The following is a 23,125-nucleotide window of genomic DNA, read 5'->3' as shown; positions in this document are numbered from 1 at the left end:
AACACGTAGTATCCATTTTCTTTGATCTTGAGAAGGCATACGATACTACCTGGAAGCATGGCATTCTGACGGATTTACATGATTTTGGCTTGAGAGGTCGTTTACCTCATTTTATATCTCAGTTTTTAACAGACAGGCAATTTCAAGTCCGAGTGGGTTCCACCCTGTCTGGTCATTATAATCAGGATCAGGGTGTCCCACAAGGCAGTATTTTGTCTGTCACTCTATTCAGTATAAAAATTAACAGTTTGTCAAAAGTTTTAAATGATTCAGTTGATGGATACCTTTTTGGGGATGATTTTAATATATCTTGTCGTGGTAAAAATATGCACACAATAGAAAGGCAATTACAATTATGTCTCAATAAAATTCACAAGTGGTGTCTAGAGAACGGGTTTAAGTTTTCCAAATCAAAAACTAACTGCATACATTTTTGCAGGAAATATAAACCGCATAAAGACCCTGAGCTATTTCTAAATGGCACCCCTATCAAAGTTGTGAAGGAGGCCAAGTTCTTGGGACTTATTTTCGATAGCCATTTAACATTTTTACCACACATTAAATACCTTAAAGCTAAATGCCTGAAGGCACTCAATTTATTGAAAGTAGTTTCTAATTCTAAGTGGGGAGGGGATCAGACAACCCTCTTACACTTGTATAGATCACTGATCCGTTCAAAACTTGATTATGGCTCCATCGTCTATGGTGGAGCCTGTAAAAGTAATTTTAAAAAACTTGATACTATACATCACCAAGGACTGAGGCTTTGCCTTGGAGCCTTTCGCACTTCTCCTATTCCAAGTCTGTCTGTTGAAACAGATGAGCCGTCTCTACGCCGTTTGAAACTTTCTTTACAATACATCACTAAATTATATTCCAATCAGTCAAATCCAGCCTTTAATTGCGTATTTAATCCACTTTATGAGGATATTTACAATAAGAAAACATCTCTTGTTCCACCACTAGGAATAAGAATTAAATCAGTCGTTTCTGCTGCGAACATTAACTTTCAGCATATAGCTCCCACACAACTTTTTTCATCGCCTGCTTGGCAAATGGTAAGGCCAGAGATAGACCTTACATTAACTAGTCTGAAGAAATCTGAAACGAATCCACTAATTTATAAACAAGAATACAATCAATTACGAAACACTTATGACACATATAAATCTATATTTACAGATGGATCCAAGGATGGTGGCGTAGTTGCTAGTGCCATCATCATTGGATCCAGAACAGTATCTTCACGATTACCCGATAATAGTTCCATCTTCACAGCAGAAGCGCACGCAATTTTAACAGCACTAAAATATATTAAGAAGAAATCCAAATATAAAGACTTCATTATTTTTTCAGATTCACTTTCGTGCCTTCAGGCTATTAAAAATATGTCATGTAAGCATCCATTTTTAATTGAAATTCTTGAGTTATTTAATGATCTTGCGACTGGCCAATATGACATCGTTTTTTGTTGGTTACCCAGCCATGTTGGAATTGTTGGTAATACAATGGCTGCTGCTGCTGCAAAAGCAGCACTCAACAAATCTGTGACACCACTTCTGATACCATACAGTGATTATAAACCTGTCATTAGATCTTACATCAAAGATCTAATGCAGAAGAAGTGGGACACCCAAGTGGGTATAAATAAATTACATGCAATAAAAGCAAATATCGGTTATACCTTCTTGGGTTGTCAGTCCAGATTTGAAGAGGTCATTTTAAGACGATGTCGTATTGGCCATTCCCGTTACACTCATGAATATATTTTAAAAGGTGAAGATGCTCCATTTTGCATCCCTTGTGATGAGAGAATCACAGTCAAGCATGTCCTGCTTGACTGTGTTGATTTTTCCATCACAAGGGATAACTATTTCAAGGTTAAATCTATGACGGATCTTTTTAACACTATTAGTTCTCATTTAATTATTGCGTTTTTAAAGGAAATTGAATTGCTTCATAAGTTTTGATTATTATGTTTTGTAAATAAATAAATGCATTTCATAATTGGTTGAATAATCAATAACTGAGATTGTTAGTGGCTATATCCTCGAAGGGGGTTAAAGTAGTGCAACATTATTGTCCCCCTGAGAGGGTATGTAAGACCACGTCTTTCAAGGTATATTTACTTCTTCCACGTTTTTAATAGTAGTATATGTGTAATTTTACTGTTTGGCTAAATTTGTCAGTCATCGCCAACAACTGAAGGGATGATGTAAATCCGACTGGGGTCCATGCAGGTAGCAAAAGTACTGTAAGTCCCCATGGTCCCCAGCGCGGTGATCAACCTTCATTTGGTGGCGATCTACAGCCTGTTTTTATAATGTGTTGTTAAATGATAAGTTTGTTATCTATTTTTACTTGTTCTCTAACTAGTTTTACGAATGTCTGTGATGTTCTAGTTATTATACTGCTCTTTGTCAGCAGAATTTTAAATAGTTTAATATATATTGTTCATATCAAATTTTGTTTCATCACGATATGGCTGAAATATTGCCGATGTGACGTTAAACTTTAACTCACTCACTCACTCTTGATATATATGATCAAGTTTGGACATCAGGTAGTTTTCCTCCTTCTTGGCGTAATGCAATAGTTGTTCCCATACCTAAACCTGGTAGGGACCATAGTCATGCATCTAATTATCGACCAATATCACTAACTAGCTGTGTGTGCAAACCATGGAACGTATGATAAATAATCGACTGGTGTGGTACTTGGAAACTAACAATCTTATAAGTAACATTCAATGTGGTTTCCGTCAAAATAAAGTACCATTGACCATCTGGTATGTTTAGAATCCTTTGTCAAAAATGCAATTGTCAATAATCAGCATGCAGTTTTCAATCTTTTTTTATTTAGAAAAAGCGTATGATACCACTTGGAAGCATGGTATTTTTAAAGATCTACATAATTTGGGGTTAAGAGGCCGTTTGCCTCAATTTATAAGAGACTGACAATTTCAAATTTGTGTTGGTTCCACCCTGTCTGACCATTATAATCAGGATCAGGGTGTTCCCCAAGGCAGTATTTTGTCTGTAACTCTGTTTAGTATAAAGATTGATAGTCTGTCAAAGATTTTTAATGATTCCGTTGATGGTTCACTTTTTGTGGACGATTTTAATATTTCATGTCGTGCGTACAATATGCGTACAATCGATAGACAGTTGCAGCTATGTCTCAACAAAATCGAAAAATCTGTGTCTCGAAAATGGTTTTAAGTTTTCCAAAGCTAAGACCAATTGTATACATTTCTGAAGGAAATACAAACATCATAAAGATCCAGAGCTATTTTTACATGGCACTCCTATCAAGGTTGTACAAGAGGCCAAGTTCCTGGGTCTCATTTTCGATCACCATTTGACTTTTAAGCCACATATCAATTATCTTAAAACAAAATGCCTGAAGCGCTAGATTTGTTGAAAGTTGTGACTAATACAAAGTGGGGAGGTGATCAGACAACCCTCCTCCACTTGTTTAGGTCTCTGATCCGCTCTAAATTAGACTACGGCTCTATCGTTTATGGTGGAGCCTGTAAGGGCAATTTACAAAAGTTAGATTCGATTCACCATCAGGGCCTACGACAGTCTATATGTAGAAGCTGATGAACCTTCATTGAAGCAACGCCGTATCAAATTATCATTATCATTAGCCCCGTGTGGACTTGGGGTAGAATTTGTCCACAGCACCCCATTGCTGGTCGTAAAAGGCGACCGAATTGGGCAACCCGTTTGCCGTGGGTTGCGGCCCTGTGTCGGCGGAGGACGGGATTCTGGTGGTTGAGGTCATTGGAGCCAGGAACTGGTGTTCCTTTTGCCCAACACACCACTTAGACCCTTACTTCGCCTAGACGGGTGGTAAAATTGGCCCGATTCTATCAATCGGCTGGTCACGCCATGCCCTGTGCGTGGAAAACATATCTCAGAAATATCATATTAAAAACTGGTTCATTCTGAAATATGATATCGTTATTAATGCATATATGTCTATTATTGCCTAGAGTCCTATGCCAGAAGGCGGTGGCTCATGGGCCAATCTGGTGATACGGATCTCTGAAATCTGTGGTTCTTGGGAATTATGTCATGGGCCGAACCAGCCTGACATTACTTCTTTTAGTTTTCATAGCTTTTCAAGTCCTTTTTTCTAGAGTATAACATCCCTGTAACCTTGGTGTTGTAGCCTGGCTTCCACTGCACTCCGTCCTTGTTGACACTCGATGGCGGGTGGGGAGCAGGGATGCCGAAACTTATACTTACAACATGTCTCTAAATCTGCACTCTGGTTCTTCAAAAACAAACAAGCGTAGGCATACAGATTCTGTCTCGTCTGATGAAGATGTCTCTCCACAAGTGGCCGATTCTTGGCCTAGGTTCATCGTCATTTCATCCGCTGATGGTTCTCCTTTAAAGCTCAATCCTTTTGTCATCTCCAAGGGAATCCAAAGTACCTGTGGGGAAGTCAAGAATGTCACACGTCTTCGTTCTGGCTCAATCCTTGTTGAATGTGCACGGAGACAACAATCCGTTTATCTGCTGGGTCTCCAGCAGTTTGTTAACACAAAGGTTGTTGTCTCAGTGCACAAAACACTGAATTCTTGCAGAGGTATTGTGAGAGATCGTGCTCGCTGTCTGTCAGACATGGCAGAAGAGGACATAGCAACTGAATTACAAAACCAAGGCGTCACTGCAGTAAATCGATTTACCAGAAAGACACAGGATGGTAAGATTGTCAACACACAAACTTATCTTTTCACTTTTGCAATGTCAACTCTTCCTAAATCAATTAAAGCTGGTTACTTTAACATTGGAGTGGAGGTTTATGTCCCAAATCCACTCCGATGTTATAAGTGTCAAAAGTTCGGCCACGGAGCTAAATTTTGCACTGCTAAGACAAGATGCTCCCGTTGTAGTGGAACTCATGAGAGTTCAGACTGCACAAATGACATCAAATGTGCAAACTGCGACGGAAAGCACTTGTCCTCGTCTAAATCCAGTCCTATATTTGAACATGAAGCCAAAATATCAAAAATCAAAGTCACAAACAGCATTTCTTACACTGAGGCCAAAAAGTTACTTCCATTGCAAACCCCGTCAACCAAAACGTATTCAGCTGCGGTGTCCTCTCCAAGTCAAGTAGTGAAAGTATTGACAATCTCTACACAAACCGATATCTCTTGGGTTCAGGATGAACAGATTACCATTGATGAAACCTAGACATCTCACATAGTTCCGTCAAAAGTAACATCTGCTTCCCAAACAGAGACCTTGCTAGTGACACCTAAAAATACTGAACTAATAGAAATGCAAACAGTTTCAGGTGAAGCCCACTTGTCAAAACAGACTAAAAAGCAATTGAAGAAGAAAGGCAGGGCACTCCAGCACTTGGAGGCGCCTTCTCCTATAACAACACCTATAGAGGTTCATAGTCCTTTTGAGCCTCTGGAGATGGAGGTTAGTCCCTCAGTCCCAGTCGATGGGAATGGACCTCCCTCCCGCTCACGATCTCCAGTTGAGCCACCATGAGTAGCTCTTCTGACATTATCCAATGGAATTGCAGAGGACTAAGGAACAACTTAAATGATTTACAATTATTAATTCAGGATTATAAACCATCAGCACTATGCTTACAAGAGACGTACTTAAAAAATACTGATTTAATTGACATCAGACAGTATGATTCGTATCATTTCTATTCACCTCCAGCTGCTAAAGCCACTGGAGGCTCTTCTGTCGCGGTGAGGCAGGGTATTATACATAGCCTTGTTCCTGCTAATATGCCGCTTCAAGCTGTTCCTGTTCGGTTTACTTTAAACTTTGTTTTCCCGTTATGTTCTCTTTATGTACCTCCATCTTCGACTCTTCAAATAATTGATCTTCAAGCCCTATATGACCAGCTCCCCAAGCCATGTGTGATCATGGGAGATCTCAATGGACATAATCCACTTTGGGGTGGTACTGCTACAAACTATAAAGGGAAAATATTAGAAGACTTTATTTCGAACAATGACATGTATTTTTAATGATAACTCTAAAACTTATTTACATCCCGGTACAGGCACATATTCATCTCTTGATTTATCACTCACAAACTCTGAACTATTAAATGAATTTGAATGGTCAGTTCACGACGATTTCTGTGGAAGTGACCATTTCCCGACTATTCTTCAAAACATAACTCCATCTGATGTTCCTCCATCATCAAAATGGAACTTCAGTAAAGCTGACTGGTCGTTGTTCGAATTACTCTGTGAAAACAAGTTACATCCTGGTCGTTTTATTGATGTTCCTGATTCAATACAAATGTTTTCTGATGAACTAAATCACATAGCTGATGAATGTATTCCTAAGTCATCTGCTAATCCACACATCCGTAAACCATGGTTTAATGATACTTGCAAACAAGCTAGGAAGGCACGGAAGAAAGCTGAAAAGTATTTCCGTCACCATCCTTTGGTACATAATTTAAATAAATTCAAAATTGTAAATGCTAAAGCATGCCTTACGTTTAAGCAAAATAAACGCATGTCTTGGCAAGCTTATGTTTCAAAAATAAATTCACGTACGCCAATGTCGAAGGTATGGAACATGATTAAAAAAATCAAAGGTAAGGGATCTAAATCTGGTATCCACCATCTTCAAAATGGGAATAAATTATTAACTGATAAAACAGATATTGCTAATAAACTGGGTGAAACTTTGGCTAAACATTCTTCCTTATCAAATTATGTGCCTCAATTCCAAAAATACCAAAAACAGCAGGAAAAGAAACCTATTAATTTTAATTCAGATAATTGGGGAGATTACAATGAAATATTTTCTATTCATGAACTACATACTGCTCTTGGACAAGCTCACGATACTGCTACTGGAGCATACATTATCAACTCCTGTAGCACTTACCAGAATCATGTTTACTATCTCTGTTAAATATTTTTGATGAAATCTGGACGACAGGAAGTTTTCCACCTTCATGGCGTGCGGCTGTTGTTGTTCCAATACCTAAACCAGAACGTTATTACACCGATCCATCTTATTATCGTCTAATTTCATTGACAAGCTGCGTTTGCAAAACCATGGAACGCATTATAAACAATCAACACTGCAAAAAAAATCCATATATACAAGCTTTTATATCCTTTGGAAAGATGATATTTCCCAAGGATATACAAGATTGGAATGATGATATATACAAAAATATACAAGTTTGTATATACGACATATACAAAAATATACAAATTTGTATATATGGTTTATCCAAATTTGTTTTCTTTGTATATATTGGTAAAGGGAGATAATTGTTATGTATTTGTGTATAATTATTATATATATATGCACATTGAAGTGTTTAAAGTTGAGCACTGTGTTTCGTTTTGTATGTGCAAAATAGTATCAGCAAGTTACCAAAAAACTGATATAGTGGTGTGTAACATTACTGGAATGTTTAATTAGTACTCCACACTGTTAGCGGGAGTACATACTCTCCTTGCAATGACATTGACGGGTAAGCGATTGAGGCGTCTGGTACTTTTCCTGGCGCGGTGCTTGGTATGTGAGTAGAATTTATGGTCAAATACACAGAGAGGATAAGGGGAGGGAGGCGTCACACAGAAATTGTTAATAATCCAATAATGACTTTTTTTATGATAAAGTTGTCTTTTATAAGTGAATGAGATGTTTTACAGTTGTTCATGTGAAAAAACTATGAATGTTTATTCAGCGTCCGAAAACCCATAACACGGGGATATATGTTGTATTAATGTTTTATGTTTTACAAAAGATAATAAGTACAAAGGTATGCTTTTCTCAATATGCTTCAACATGGGGAAAGGGACATTGCACGTTTGTGGCAGTATTGCTCCCAGGTGGCGTCCTCGTCCACTAATGCCTACATCCACTAATGCCTACGGCCTACAATAAACAAAGTCATGCACCAGTGATTTTCAGCGACACCTACTATCAGTGCAACATTTCAGCATCATTGCATTAGTTCTTATAGTATATACACCAGCAGATATTTGATGATTTCAAAGAAATTTCAAAGAGTTCATTCCTAGCATGGGTAAGTTGTTTTCGTTGTGTAGGATTTATTCCACACTGTTTTATTTATTTGTAGGCAAAAGTGGACTTTGGCATTAGTGGCTGGAACCCAGGTGGCCGGGTGCGCAGAAACTATTCCCGATTTTTTAAAAGTACTGATTTAACTCCGAAATTTTACATCCGCCAACTTTGTTTTTTTTAATTTTGCCACTGTTACATTTGTTGGTATGAATATTGTCCAGACGGCACAAAATAGCTTAAAATGCAATCAAATGTTCAAAACATTTCTTGGGGCTCAGCCTAATATTGTTAGCAAAGTCAACAAACTATGACAAAAAATGTAATGTACAACAGGCGCAAGAAAATTAAAAAAATTCTTACAAATACAAATGATAAGAAGTCGAATATGAATACTTATACCTGTACTTTTTAGAACAAGACATTGACACATTGAGGTATTCAGATTAAATTGATATGTTCTTTACTTATGTAAATGCAAATGATAAAAAAATAATTAACAGTGAGATACTATCGCTATTGTGCAAAGCATCCAGTCCCAATGAAAGTGAACAGCATGCCGATGTTATACAAAGCAATCATATAACATATCGCGACTGATAGTTCTAAACAATCAGGCAGTCAACATAATGACGGTATCAGTGGGCACATCGTGATATTTGAAGATAAAAAATGATAACACATGTCATCAGTCTGGGAAGTAATACACAGCATCTTGACAATGAACAAAAAGAAGAAGAAGAAGAAGAATAGTTTATTAAAGTGTCACTATTTAAACAACCAACCATTTTGGCTTTTGAGACAAAATACGCATCACCCCCCCATAGAAGTACAAGGAACACACACATCCGCAAATTCAGTCACTAACCCACCAACATATATTACGTTACACACACCACACCACACCACACCACACCACGGGATTACATACTCGGTATTGACCCATGACATATCCATCTTCATGTCAGGGAATGGGTTTTTTGATGGTGGTCAATGGACACGTCTTGCCTTAGGGAAAGCTGCTGTACTGTACAGCTTCTTAATGTATGTCTCATCTGCGAGCCTCTTCGCCATCTGCAGTTCCGTCGACTCGCAGTTCTTTGGTCGTACTGTAAAAAATCTTTATGCCGTCTTCGTCATAGTTACTTTCCTCGGAGGGCATCAACTGAGCTATCTTTAATGCGTCCTCGTACCTCTGTTTCTTCTGGACGGGAAGGTTGCGATGGCGTATCCCGAGGACTCGGTTACAACTCTTCTGAAGAAAAACAACAACATTATTTACAATTGCATTTCAAATTTATAATGCATATGTATGTATATCCATGTATATGCTCATGAGCAATGGAGGAGAATATGTGAAAATCAAATTCAATTTTATTCCGATAACCCTTAAGCAACGTGTCAGTATTATAGCTTGATGTATTAGAACAACACTATTTGGGAATGCCAGGTGCTACTGGTAGTGTTGGGTATGCTTACCCTTTTTGAAGATTCACTCTTTGTAATTCGACATCGAACGGATTACATCACACTCTGAGTAAACAATCTCATTTAACCCTTAATTAGTTAATTAATCTGCAGTATATTGTATCACTTAGTATTGCCTTAACGAGGAGTAATCCCTTGTCAGTTGTTGGTGAGTGATCAATTTTATTAATTTCAATTTTACAGAATATTGAACTGCTAAGTATATGATAAAGTGTTGAAGTAGCATTAGATATGTTTGAGATTACAGTTTTCAATTAACTGTATAATGTAGCTTGCTGTCTTTGGGAGAGTCAGTATCTGTAGAGCTGGCTTGGTCTAATTGGTATTCAGGCCCTGGGACACAAATATTGTTTAATAGCATTGTTTTGTGAGCAGCCGGATGCGTAAATGATATGTAATATATTTTCGTATTATATTTTATAGTACTTGTTTTAATATTGTTAACAACAGAGAGAACGAAGATTTTTCTTTTGAAAAACCATAACAGCATGCATATGTTCTAGCAAAAGGAAACTTGATAAATATTCATTTTGCTTAATTTCTACTTTGGAAAACTTATTTGGAGCTCTGAAAGCTTAACGCTGTATAATTTGGGACGCGCATGGTTGGATGCAAACTAAATGTTTAATTCTCGCAAATTAAGACACCAGCGGCGGTATAGGAGCATATATCTAATGTCATTCAATACAGAATAATACATGAAGATGTTTCAATGTTAAGATTAAATATGTCTAACGATATGGAAATTAAATCTTGATAACTGTTTTTAATCTTTGATCTTTTGGGAAAATAATAGTGGAACTGGTTGAGTGACTGACGTATTCTACATTAAAAAGTGACAGATACGTGATTTACATCATTAAAATTTAAAGTGATACAGTGATACAATTATAAGTGAGGGTTGTGATTTATTTAGGCACGAAGTCAGTATTTGGGGATTTAACTTGCGCTTTCCGACATTATGCGTATTTCGCACACGATTAAGAAAATAATGTAATTCATTTATTTATATGAAGTACAAATGCATCAATCCTTAATCACCCAACTTGTTGAATGTTATTTCGTGAATACACAAATTGCATAACACATTCCCTGAGGACAAACCCAAATGGCCCGTCCCTTTGTGACAGGTGTTAATTAGAGAATGTATTGCCACCACATCATGTCCCGGCACTTTTATTACATGTAATGAACCTAGTCGGTCCCTGAATCTGTAACAACAACATTGGTCTTATAAAATCAAAGTAGCATAAATGTAAAGTAATTCGTATTAAAAAAATGACTGGTAAATATAACATGAATATAACATGAATATAATATGACCGACTTCACACAAACTGATTAATTAAACATATGTTTAAATAGCTATAATTACATGCATGACACCTACATTATCATGAAATACTAATGTTGGTCATGTTTGTTAATTTGTACATTTCGTTGTTATTGGTATCCTGGGGATGTTGTAATTATACACGTGGTCTGATCTTATTTGACGTAGAATACATGAAAAACGATTGGTCAACAGTTTGGTGCGGTCGATGGAAAGGTGTTCAATTACTAAGAAAAGCTATTTAACTGTTTAATACTTAATACGTGTCTTAAAATATGAATTAATTCTTAAGTTATAACATTAGTGCAAATTCACCCAAACGTAGGAAGTACATGGACCGATTTCAAAATAGCTAAATTGACAAATTGTTCCCATAAACCACTGAATATAAATTCACTTAGCCTTTAGAATAGAAAGGCGAATCGTTTCTTAATTAATGTCTTTTAAGCCGATGGAAGTTTAAATCACTACAACCGAGTCCGAGGCGATAAAGGATTATGTGACAAAATCTGGTATCATGGCTTAACTGTATATAAGTCACACTGTCCAAGTTTAATAATCCTCTATATCAGATGACTATTCCAATTATTAATGGTATCAGGTAGGAATAACTTAGCAAAGCATTCTGTTCTACAACATATAGCCTGTATATTGGTTTGATTTCTATAAATGTAATTACTAACAGCAAAGATGTTTTCCATCTTGTAAAAAGGTGTAATGGCTGTGTTAGTTTCTCTATATATTTTCTCGTGGCCTGTACCCATTATCACCCCACAAATAGTCCGTATAGTCCGTATTGAGTGAGTGAGTTAAAATTTAACGTCTCATCGGCAATATTTCAGCGTCCGGAATGAATCTTAGTGGAAACATTCTAGGATTATTTCTTGTTCTTGGTACAATTATCCCAAATATGGGCATTATATGCTTGTTCATAACTTCTAACGATTTATGTGAAAGGAGTTATTTAACTGAGTGAGTGAGTATGGTTTACGGCGGTGGACACCAGAAAGGTATCTAAGACTTCTAAGGCAATTAATCATAGGGATTTCCTTTTTAACACGTCAATATCAGAATCTGACTGAAATATTATTCCCAAAGTCATAAATATTAATTCCTTTCATTTTAAGATTAGGTTTTGCACTTGGGAAGACTTTAATTTAACGTGAAATAGAAAGCTTCTGTTTTCTCTGGATTCAATTTTACTTACTTTCATCCATTTGGTAATTTTCTCCAAATCAGCATTAATATTTTACGCAGTAGTATTTGGAATTGTCCCTTTGGGGAATTGTCTGGACCCCACCGCAAACACAGTAAACAGAAATTCCAATGTGAATAATATGTACAATAGTTTGTTGGCTCGACATGCAAGACTCCATAATTTTAGTTATAATGTAAAACTCATAGTAATATTAAATCATATTTAAAACAAATAATTAATGTATTTTACATGGGAGACGAAGCGACACACATTGTATTTTATAATAATGCACAATTTTGAATGCTTTAAACCTGTTGCATTAAACAAATACTGGATTTGATGTAGTGAATCAATATGTGTCTAGTCTTCCAAATGTTCTATTGCGAACATATATAGTGTCAGCGCTCATGATCGCCATATCTATGAATGAATAAAAATATCATCATTAATAAACTCACCTGAGCTCGCTGTGTGTTCTGAAGACAAATCGCTGTTAGGCATCCTGCACGGCTTCGTTCACGTTCACCCTCAAATGTACCATAGAAATCTGCGATTGTGCGTGTTCAATGTTCGAATGCATTTTTGCGACAGGCGTTCGTTTATTTATTAAAATTCCACTAATTCATTAATCACATTGAGTTGCTCGCCTCTTCTCCAGTTGCTCACACTCTCAACTGATGTAGCTGATTAACTGGAGTCCGGATGTACCTAATTACAAACTCTGTTCTAATTATGCTAATCGTGGAAGTGCATTATACTGGATGACAAACTTAGTAATCCTTTCACACTAATGATCCTTGTTTACAATGAACGCATGCCAATTGACTAAACAAACATCCTTAAGTAGAAGTATCACAATGGACGGTGTGTACAACTGTTTGACAAACAATATCAACCAATATTTCATATTTAGAATGACCATTACATGAAATCACAGAAACATATATATTAAATTTTACTTTGAAAACTCCAGAACTAATGTCGTGAACGTAATATAATAGGAATTTATTCCAACGATGTGTTTCCTATATATGTTTCCTTGTACAATTTTAAATTCATGGATTTTTTATCTATTATTTTGCAATGATCGTGACAATCGCTAAAAGGCTACTCTCTTGCTATTCCATTTAGTGGTTATTCTAGTTTAGACAGCGACAGCCTCTCGTTATACAAGCAATGCTTTTCTAAGCCCGATTTATTTAAGACAGCGTCTGTCATTCGCTATACAAACAGTGTTTTTTCTAACCCCGATTTAGTTAAGACAGCGGCAGCCTTTCCCCATACAAACAGTGCTTTTCTAACCCCGACCTAGTTAAGACAGCGGCAGCCTTTCGTTATACAAACAGTGCTTTTCTAACCCCAATTAAGTTTATACAGCGGCAGCCTTTCGTTAAACAAACAGTGCTTTTCTAACTCCGATCTAATTAAAACAGCAGCAGCCTTTCGTTATACAAACAGTGCTTTTTCAAACCGTGATCTAATTAAGACAGCGGTATTATTTACATTATCTGTAACTAAAATCTGCACAAATGTTCTATTTCTTATGTAAAATGCTGTCAACATAAAGAAATAAAAATTATTTCATAACACTCAAAATATAGTTGCCATAATGAAATAGTATTAACGTGTTATTGTCACGTGCAAAAATACTGTTCGGTAACATTAGTTTCAAACCCCAAGAAAACCTCTTACGAGTTCAAAACATTCAATGAAGCAGTGGTAAAATCTATCCATATATACAAAATTGTATAGTTTTGGAAATACCAACTATACAAAATTTTATATTTTGGAAATACCAAATATACAAAATTGTATATTTTGTATATATGGGTATTTTTTCTTGTGCAACTTGTTTGGTACTTAGAAACCAATAATCTCATTACCAATATACATTGTACAATGTGGTTTCCGTAAAAACAGAAGTACTATCAATCATTTAGTACGTTTAGAATCATTCGTTAAAAATGCCATAATAAACAAACAACATGCAGTGTCTATCTTTTTCGATTTCGAAAAAGCATATGACACTACATGGAAACATGGTATTTTAAAAGATTTACATAATTTTGGATTGCGAGGTCGTTTGCCTCAGTTTATATCCAACTTTTTTTACAGACAGACAATTTCAGGTCCGCGTGGGTTCCACCCTGGCTGATCATTATAATCACGATCAGGGTGTCCCTCAAGGCAGTATTTTGTCTGTCAAATTATTCAGCATAAAGATAAATAGTTTTTCAAAAGTTTTATCTGATTCGATCGACGGATCACTTTTTGTGGATGATTTTAACATTTCCTGTCGTGGTAAAAATATGCATACTATTGAAAGGCAACTTCGATTATGCTTAAATAAAATTAATAAATGGTCTCTTGAAAATGGTTTTAAGTTTTCAAAAGCCCAAACAAACTGCATTCATTTTTGTAGAAAGTAGAAACCCTAAGGACCTTGATATAGTTTTAGATGGTGTTCCTATCAAAGTTGTAAAAGAGGCCAAGTTTCTTGGTATTATTTTCGACCAGCACATGACTTCTGCCACATATAAATTATTTAAAGAATAAATGCCTGAAAGCATTGGATTTATACAAAGTAGTTTCAAATTCAAAATGGGGAGGGGATCAGAAACCCCTGCTCCAACTGCACAGAACGCTTATCCGCTCTAAACTTGATTACGGCTCCATTCTCTATGGTGGAGCATGTAAAAGCAATTTGGAAAAACTTGATTCTATTCATCATCAGGGCCTGAGGCTTTGCCTTGGAGCGTTTAGAACGTCTCCGGTTCATAGCCTATATCTGGAAGCTGATGAACCATCACTTCAACAACGTCGCATAAAGTTATCTTTACAGTACATTTCTAAATTGCATTCTAATAATCCCCTCTATGAAGAACTCTACATTAAAAAATCATGTCTTACTCCATCCCTTGGACTAAGACTAAAACATCATATTTCAGCTGCTAAAATACATCTTGACAATATAGCTCCCACAGAACTTTTGTCTTCTCCGCCATGGCAATTGGTAATGCCAGAGGTGGATCTATCCTTAACTAAATTCAAGAAATCGGAAACAAATCAGCTTATTTATCAACAAGAATATAATCAATTAAGAAGCAAATATGATACTTATTAATCTATATTTACCGATGGATCTTAGGATGATGACGCAGTTGCCAGCGCCACAATCATTGGATCCAAGATTATATCTTCAAGACTTCCCGATAACTCTTCCATTTTTACGGCCAAATCCAAGGCCATATTAACAGCATTAGAGTACATAAGTAAACATTCCAAACATAAGCAATATAATATATTTTCAGTTTCTCTTTCTTGTCTTCAGGCGATTAAAAATCAGTCTTGTAACCATCCACTTTTAATTGAAATTATTGAATTATTAAATGTTCTTGCTACTGGCCAGTGTGATTATAAACCTGTTATTAGATGTTACATCCGAGATCTAATGCAGAAGAAGTGGGACACCCAAGTAGACAATAAATTACATGAAATTAAACCCACTATTGGTTACACCTACTTGGGTTGTCAGTCCAGATTTGAAGAGGTCGTATTAAGACGATGTCATATTGGCCACAGCAGATATACGCACGAATATTTATTAAAAGGTGAGGATCCTCCGTTCTGTATCCCTTGTGATGAAAGAATCACGGTCAAGCATGTCCTGCTTTACTGTGTTGATTTTTCCATCACAAGGGATAAATATTTCAAGATTACATCTATGAAGGATCTTTTTAATATCAGTTCTCATTTAGTTATTGGGTTTTTAAAAGAAATTGAATTGTTCCATAAATTTTGATTAATATGTTGTGTATATAATATAGTGTTTTATAATTGGCAGAATAAATGTGATAACTGAGATTGATAGTGGCTGTATCCTCGAAGGGGGTTGAAGTAGTGTAAAATTATTGTCCCCTGGAGAGGGTATGTAAGACCACGTCTTTCAAGGTAGATTTATTCTTACCATATCTTTTAACCGTAGAATATATGTTGTTTTAATATGGCTAAATGTGTTAATGATCGCCAACATCTGAAGGGATGATGTAATTCCAGCTGGGGTCCATGCAGGTAGCAAAAGTACTGTAAGTTCCCATGGTCCCGAGTATGGTGATCTACCTTCAGTTGTTGGAGATCAAAGCCTGTTTTTATACTGTATTGTTATGTATCGTAATATCAATTTTATGATTCCATACTAGTTTTAACTATTTCTCTGTGATAAGTCTAGTTATTTTACTGCCCATCGTTGGCAGGTTTTTTATACGTTTTCAAAGTATTTATAATATTTAACCTTTGATAGTCACGATATGGCTGAAATATTGCCGATGTGACTTGAAACTTAACTCACTCACTCACTCAAATTATCATTACAATATATTACTAAATTACATTCTAACCCATTAAATCCTGCATACAGCTGTGTTTTTGAACCACTTTATGAAGAACCTTTTCAGAGTAAGACTAAGCTGGTCCCACCACTAGGCATTCGGATTAAACCCCACATTACAGCTGCCAATATTAATCTTGATAATATTTCTCCTTTCAGGCTTTTGTCTTCTCCTCCTTGGCAACTTATCAGGCTGGAAGTAGACTTTACTCTTTCACAATTTAAAAAATCAGACACAAATCAATTAATATATCAACAAGAATATATTCAAGTTAGAACTAAATATGACTCCCACCGTTCCATTTTTGCAGATGGATCCAAGGATGGTTGCACTGTCTTCAGTGCTGCTTTCATTGGATCGAAAACAGTATCATCCCGATTACCAGACAATAGCTCCATTTTCACAGCTGAAGCCAAAGCAATATTAACTGCTTTGGAATATATCCAAAAACAGTCCAGTTGTAAACGGTTCATCATCTTTTCAGATTCTTTATCATGTCTACAGGCAATACAATCTAGCTCTTCAAGTCATCCATTCATTTTAGATATTTTAGAATTATATAATGACCTTGCTACTGGCCAATACGACATTGTCTTTTGCTGGTTGCCCAGTCATGTTGGCATCACGGGTAACACTATGGCCGATGCTGCAGCAAAGGCAGCTCTCAACAAATCTGTGACACCACTTCTAATACCATACAGTGACTACAAGCCTGTCATTAGGTACTATATCAAAGATCTAATGCAAAAGAAGTGGGACACCCAAGTAGGTATCAATAAATTACATGCAATAAAACCAAATATCGGTTACACTTACTTGGGTTGTCAGTCCAGATTTGAAGAGGTCATTATGCGATGATGTCGTATTGGCCATTTGCGTTATACACATGAGTATTTATTGCAAGGTGAAGATCCTCCATTCTGTATCCCTTGTGATGAAAGAATCACGGTCAAGCATTTCCTGCTTGACTGTATTGATTTTTCCATCAAAAGGGATAATTATGTCAAGGTTTCATCCATAAAGGATCTTTTTACTGTAAGTTCTCATTAAATTCTTGGATTTTTAAAAGAAATTGAGTTACTAGATAAATTTTGATTATATGTATTGTAAAAAGTATCTGATTTTAATTTGGTAGAATGATTCGATAACTGTGATTGTTTGTGGCTGTACCTTCAAAGCACAGGCACTGGAGGCAGGTGAGTGATAGGGTTAAAATACGACCTATATACATAAAGAAACAAGGTACGTCACCCGCCATATTGGCCAATTTATAAAATTACCATGTTGAGCAAAAACAATAAAATGCGAGGGAAGTAACGTTTGCAATATCTTAAGGACGATCTAATCATACCATCTACGTGCATCAAACCTGTTTGTTGTCCTATTTATTTGCATAATCTCATTATTTTATCGTCTAACCGGCGAAACGCGACTGTCGAGAACGGAAGTAAACAAACGACCACTTCCGGGATCCGCACTGAATGCCGTCCTGCTCACTGATTGGTCAGATCGATATGATCACAACAAACACACGTGTTGAATGTCACATTTTGATGAAATCATGGTTGTTTTGAATACTAGGCAAAATTTAGCTTTTAAGTTAGTGTGTGATGGTCACAATGTGGTAGTGCTTGGCCAAGCTGGTTCTGGCAAGTCATCCTTAATAAGGGAAATGCAGTCTCATCTCAAAAGTATGGGGAAAAGTGTATCTGTAGTGGCAAGCACAGGTATTGCTTCCACACAATTTACCAATGCCAAAACTCTCCACTCATGGGGGGGGGGTTTGCAAGATGGATATCTCAGCAATGATGAATGCCTTCAAAAGCTGACATCACATACTGTCAATGTGATTAAAGAGACAGATGTCCTCATAGCTGACGAAATGAGTATGACCAGTGCTAAAGTTTTTGAGCAGGTAAGGAATTTTGACTGATTAATACATTCATGATATTATATCTTAAATGGTGTTTCCAAATTTATAAGAGTACATATTACACCCTTTATAGCTAAAAAATACCAGTCATATAATTTAGGTATTTAAGTATCTCACTGTTGGTCCTGTAGCTATTTCAGGTTTATTTACAAACCAATATCCTTGATCATTAAATTTTATCATAGAATTCACAAATATGAATGAATGCATACTTACATTTCAAACATTTAATTATTTCCAATTGAAAATGATCATCTGTTTATTTTGTAATACTCAGCAGTACATATATAGATATTCAATACCTGCATAATGCATTTCTCTTTTAATGGACTCTGTTCTTTTAAGTACACAAAAAATAAAAAAATATCCTGGTCCTCAAAATTGTTAATATGCGTCTAAAAGCATACGCATTAAAGATATGTGTTTTAAAATAATCTGTCAACCTACTTCATGTTGAATGCAAATTAAGGATATTATTATATACATACAACAAGACATCAGTGAATGGTTAATGCAAATTTATTTGACATAACTACTGTATTTTTCAGCTGGAGTTTGTATGTGGCAGCGTAAGGGGAGGAAATATCTGCTTTGGAGGTCTTCAAATAGTGTGTGTTGGAGACTGGTTCCAGATTCCACCTGTGGCAAATAAGTCCTGTAATGACCCTGGAAAACATTGCTTCACCTCAAAGATTTGGAAATCAGTCATGAAGCACAAAGTTGAACTGACAGAGGTATTGAGGCAAACTGACATAGAACTAATTAAAGCTGTTAATGAGTTAGAGAGAGGAACACCTACTTCTGCCACAAACCTGTTTTTGAAGAAATTAGCTCGTCCTTTAACCCCTGGAGACAAACCTACAGTTCTGTATGGAACAAACTTTGATGTTGACTGGCACAATGCTGCAGAGATTAATCAACTGCCAGGACTAGGGAAAACATACAAGTCAGTTGATACTGGAAATGTGAAAACATTGAACAGTATTACTGCCAAAAAAACACTATTCCTGAAAGTAGACTGCCCAGTAATTCTAGTAAAAAATGTTGGCAAGGGATTTGTCAATGGGTTGCAAGGACTTGTTACGGAATTAGAAGAAGATGGGCCCACAGTTAAGTTCCAAATGGAACACTGAAACTCACAAGAGATACTTTTTCTGTCTTTAATGTGGTTCAGAATTCAAATGAAGCTCAACGTTGCCAGTTTCCTATTGCCCCTTCCTTTGCTATCACTATTCACAAGGCACAAGGATTGACCATACCTCGCCTAGTTGTTAACTGCAACCATATCTTCAGTCCGGGTCAAGTCGGTGTTGCCATTGGGCGTGCTGTTGACACAGAGGGACTGCAAGTTCTGCACTACTCCCCTGAATGCAGCAAGAAACATACAGATGAAGTTTATGACTTCTTCACAGAGCCTGGTATTCCATTGAATGAAGATATCTCTTGCTGTCATGATGTATGCATAAACATAACTAAAATGCCTATAAAATTGTAACGCATAAAGCATTTTGTAAAGCTCATTGTATAAACAATTACATCTATACATTCCAGATTACATTCTGGAAGTTTTCTGCTCAGAAAAAATAATTATGAATTGATATTTTCAGTTAAAAATTATTACATTCAGAAAAGTATATTTTAGAAGTCACTTTATACTTACTACTACAACATGAATGGTCAACTGAACTTTGTAGATTCCATTTATTGCTGGTGATGCTGGTGATGCTGGTGATGCTGCGGTCCATATCGCCTTCCCAGATGATGATGACTTCGATGATGATGACCTGCAGAAAATAGCGAGATGGGAAGATGAGGTTGAACATGATATTCAGCATCAGGTGAGTACTACTAATGCAACAAATCTTTGACAATTTTGGAAAGTTTAAACATGCATTCTTTACATGGTTACATGTACATGGTAGCAAATGGTGTTCGTACAGTCATGTTAATTTTGAGTTTGAGCCTAATTTGTTTGTGGTACTTTTTATTATGAGCTGTAATACTAAATAGTAACATACCTTTAATATCATGATATTAATATATACCTTATAGTCTCTGTGTTATTTTTGCAGTCTGCAGTTTCAGAGACATCCAACAGTGAACATGGTGAAGCCTACAATAAATACACGGTAGAAGAAGTAATAAAAATAGTAAATTCCTTCAAGTGTGACTTGACCATGTGTGAGTGTGTGTGAGTTTAAGTTTAACGTCACATCGGCAGTATTTCAGCCATATCGTGACGAAACAAAATTTGATATGAACAATATATATTAAACTATATAAAATTCTGCTGACAAAGAGCAGTACAATAACTAGAACATCACAGAATTTCGTAAAACTAGTTTGAGAACAAGTAAAACTTGAGAACTAACTAATCATTTAACAACACATTATAAAAACAGGCTATAGATCGCCACCAACTGAAGGTTGATCACCGCGCTGGGGACCATGGGGACTTACAGTACTTTTGCTACCTGCATGGACCCCAGTCGGATTTACATCATCCCTTCAGTTGTTGACGACGAGTGACAAATTTAGCCAAACAGTAAAATAACACATATACTACTATTAAAAGCGTGGAAGAAATAAATATACGTTGAAAGATGTGGTCTTACATACCCTCTAAGGGGGACAATAATTTTACACTACTTTAACCCCCTTCGAGGATATAGCCACTAACAATCTCAGTTATTGATTAGTTCAACCAATTATAAGATGCATTTATATATTTACAAAACAGAACAATCAAAACTTATGGAGCAATTCAATTTCCTTTAAAAAAGCAATAATTAAATGAGAACTAATAGTGTTAAAAAGATCCTTCATAGATTTAACCTTGAAATAGTTATCCCTTGTGATGGAAAAATCAACACAGTCAAGCAGGACATGCCTGACTGTGATTCTTTCATCACAAGGGATGCAGAATGGAGGATCTTCACCTTTTAAAATATATTCATGAGTGTAACGGGAATGACCAATACGACATCGTCTTAAAATGACCTCTTCAAATCTGGACTGACAACCCAAGTAGGTATAACCGATATTTGCTTTTATTGCATGTAATTTATTTATACCAACTTGGGTGTCCCACTTCTTCTGCATTAGATCTTTGATGTAAGATCTAATGACAGGTTTATAATCACTGTATGGTATCAGAAGTGGTGTCACAGATTTGTTGAGTGCTGCTTTTGCAGCAGCATCAGCCAGTGTGTTACCAACAATTCCAACATGACTGGGTAACCAACAAAAGACGATGTCATATTGGCCAGTCGCAAGGTTATTATGTAGTTCTATGATATCGAGTAAAATGGGATGCTGACACGAATTATTTCTAATAGCCTGAAGACAGGACAAGGAGTCTGAAAATATAATGAATTCTTTATGTTTAGATTGTTTATTTATATATTGTAAAGCAGTTAATATTGCTTTTGATTCAGCTGTAAAAATTGAAGATTCATCCGGTAATCTAGTTGATATAGTTCTGGATCCAATGACGGTGGCGCTGGCAACAGCATCACCGTCCTTGGATCCATCAGTAAAAATAGATTTATAAGTATCATAGTCACACCTTAACTGATTGTATTCTTGTTGATATTGTAATTGATTATTGTCAGACTTCTTTAGTTTAGATAAGGTAATATCCACCTGTGGCTTTACCAATTGCCAAGGAGGAGACGAAAGCTGGCGGAAAGGAGATATAATTTCAAGTTTAATATCGGCAGCAGAAATGAAAGGTTTTATTCTTATTCCGAGAGGCGGAATAAGAGAGGACTTCTTACCGTACAGATCCTCATAAAGAGGATTAAATACACAACTGTATGCAGGGTTAGACTGATTAGAATATAATTTTGTGATGTACTGTAGACATAGTTTGATACGGCGTTGTTTCAGGGATGGCTCATCGGCCTCAACATATAGACTGTCAATCGGAGAAGTTCTGAAAGATCCAAGGCAAAGCCTCAGACCCTGATGATGTATGGGATCAAGTAATTTAAGATTACTTTTACAGGCTCCACCATAGATGATGGAGCCATAATCGAGCTTAGAACGGACAAGTGATCTATATAAGTGAAGGAGGGTCGTTTGATCACCTCCCCACTTGGAATTAGAAACAACCTTTAATAAATCTAGTGCCTTCAGACATTTAGCTTTCAAATATTTAATATGTGGTAAAAAGGTAAGATGATGATCAAAAATAATTCCTAAAAATTTAGCTTCTTTGACAACTTTAATTGGTGTTCCAGCTAGATGTAAATCAGGGTCCTTATGCGGTTTATATTTTCGACAGAAATGAATACAATTTGTTTTTGATTTAGAAAACTTGAATCCGTTCTGCTCTGCCCAAACATTGATTTTATTCAGACAAAGTTGCAATTGTCTCTCAATCGTGTGCATATTTTTACCTCGACATGATACATTAAAATCGTCAACAAACAAAAACCCGTCAATAGAGTCATTTAAAACCTTAGCTAAACTGTTAATTTTTATGCTAAACAACGTTACTGATAATATGCTACCTTGTGGGACACCTTGATCTTGATCGTAAAAATCAGACAAGGTGGATCCCACACGAACCTGGAAATTTCTATCTGTTAAAAATTGAGACACAAAATTGGGCAAACGCCCTCTCAAACCCATGTCATAAAGATCTTTTAAAATTCCATGTTTCCAGGTGGTATCATACGCTTTTTCTAGATCGAAAAATATTGATACCGCATGTTGTTTATTTAT

This window comes from Haliotis rufescens, unplaced genomic scaffold, assembly GCF_023055435.1.
Source record: "Haliotis rufescens isolate VD_foot unplaced genomic scaffold, xgHalRufe1.0.p SCAF_15, whole genome shotgun sequence".
NCBI lineage: Eukaryota > Metazoa > Mollusca > Gastropoda > Lepetellida > Haliotidae > Haliotis > Haliotis rufescens.
This window is presented reverse-complemented; position numbering follows the sequence as displayed.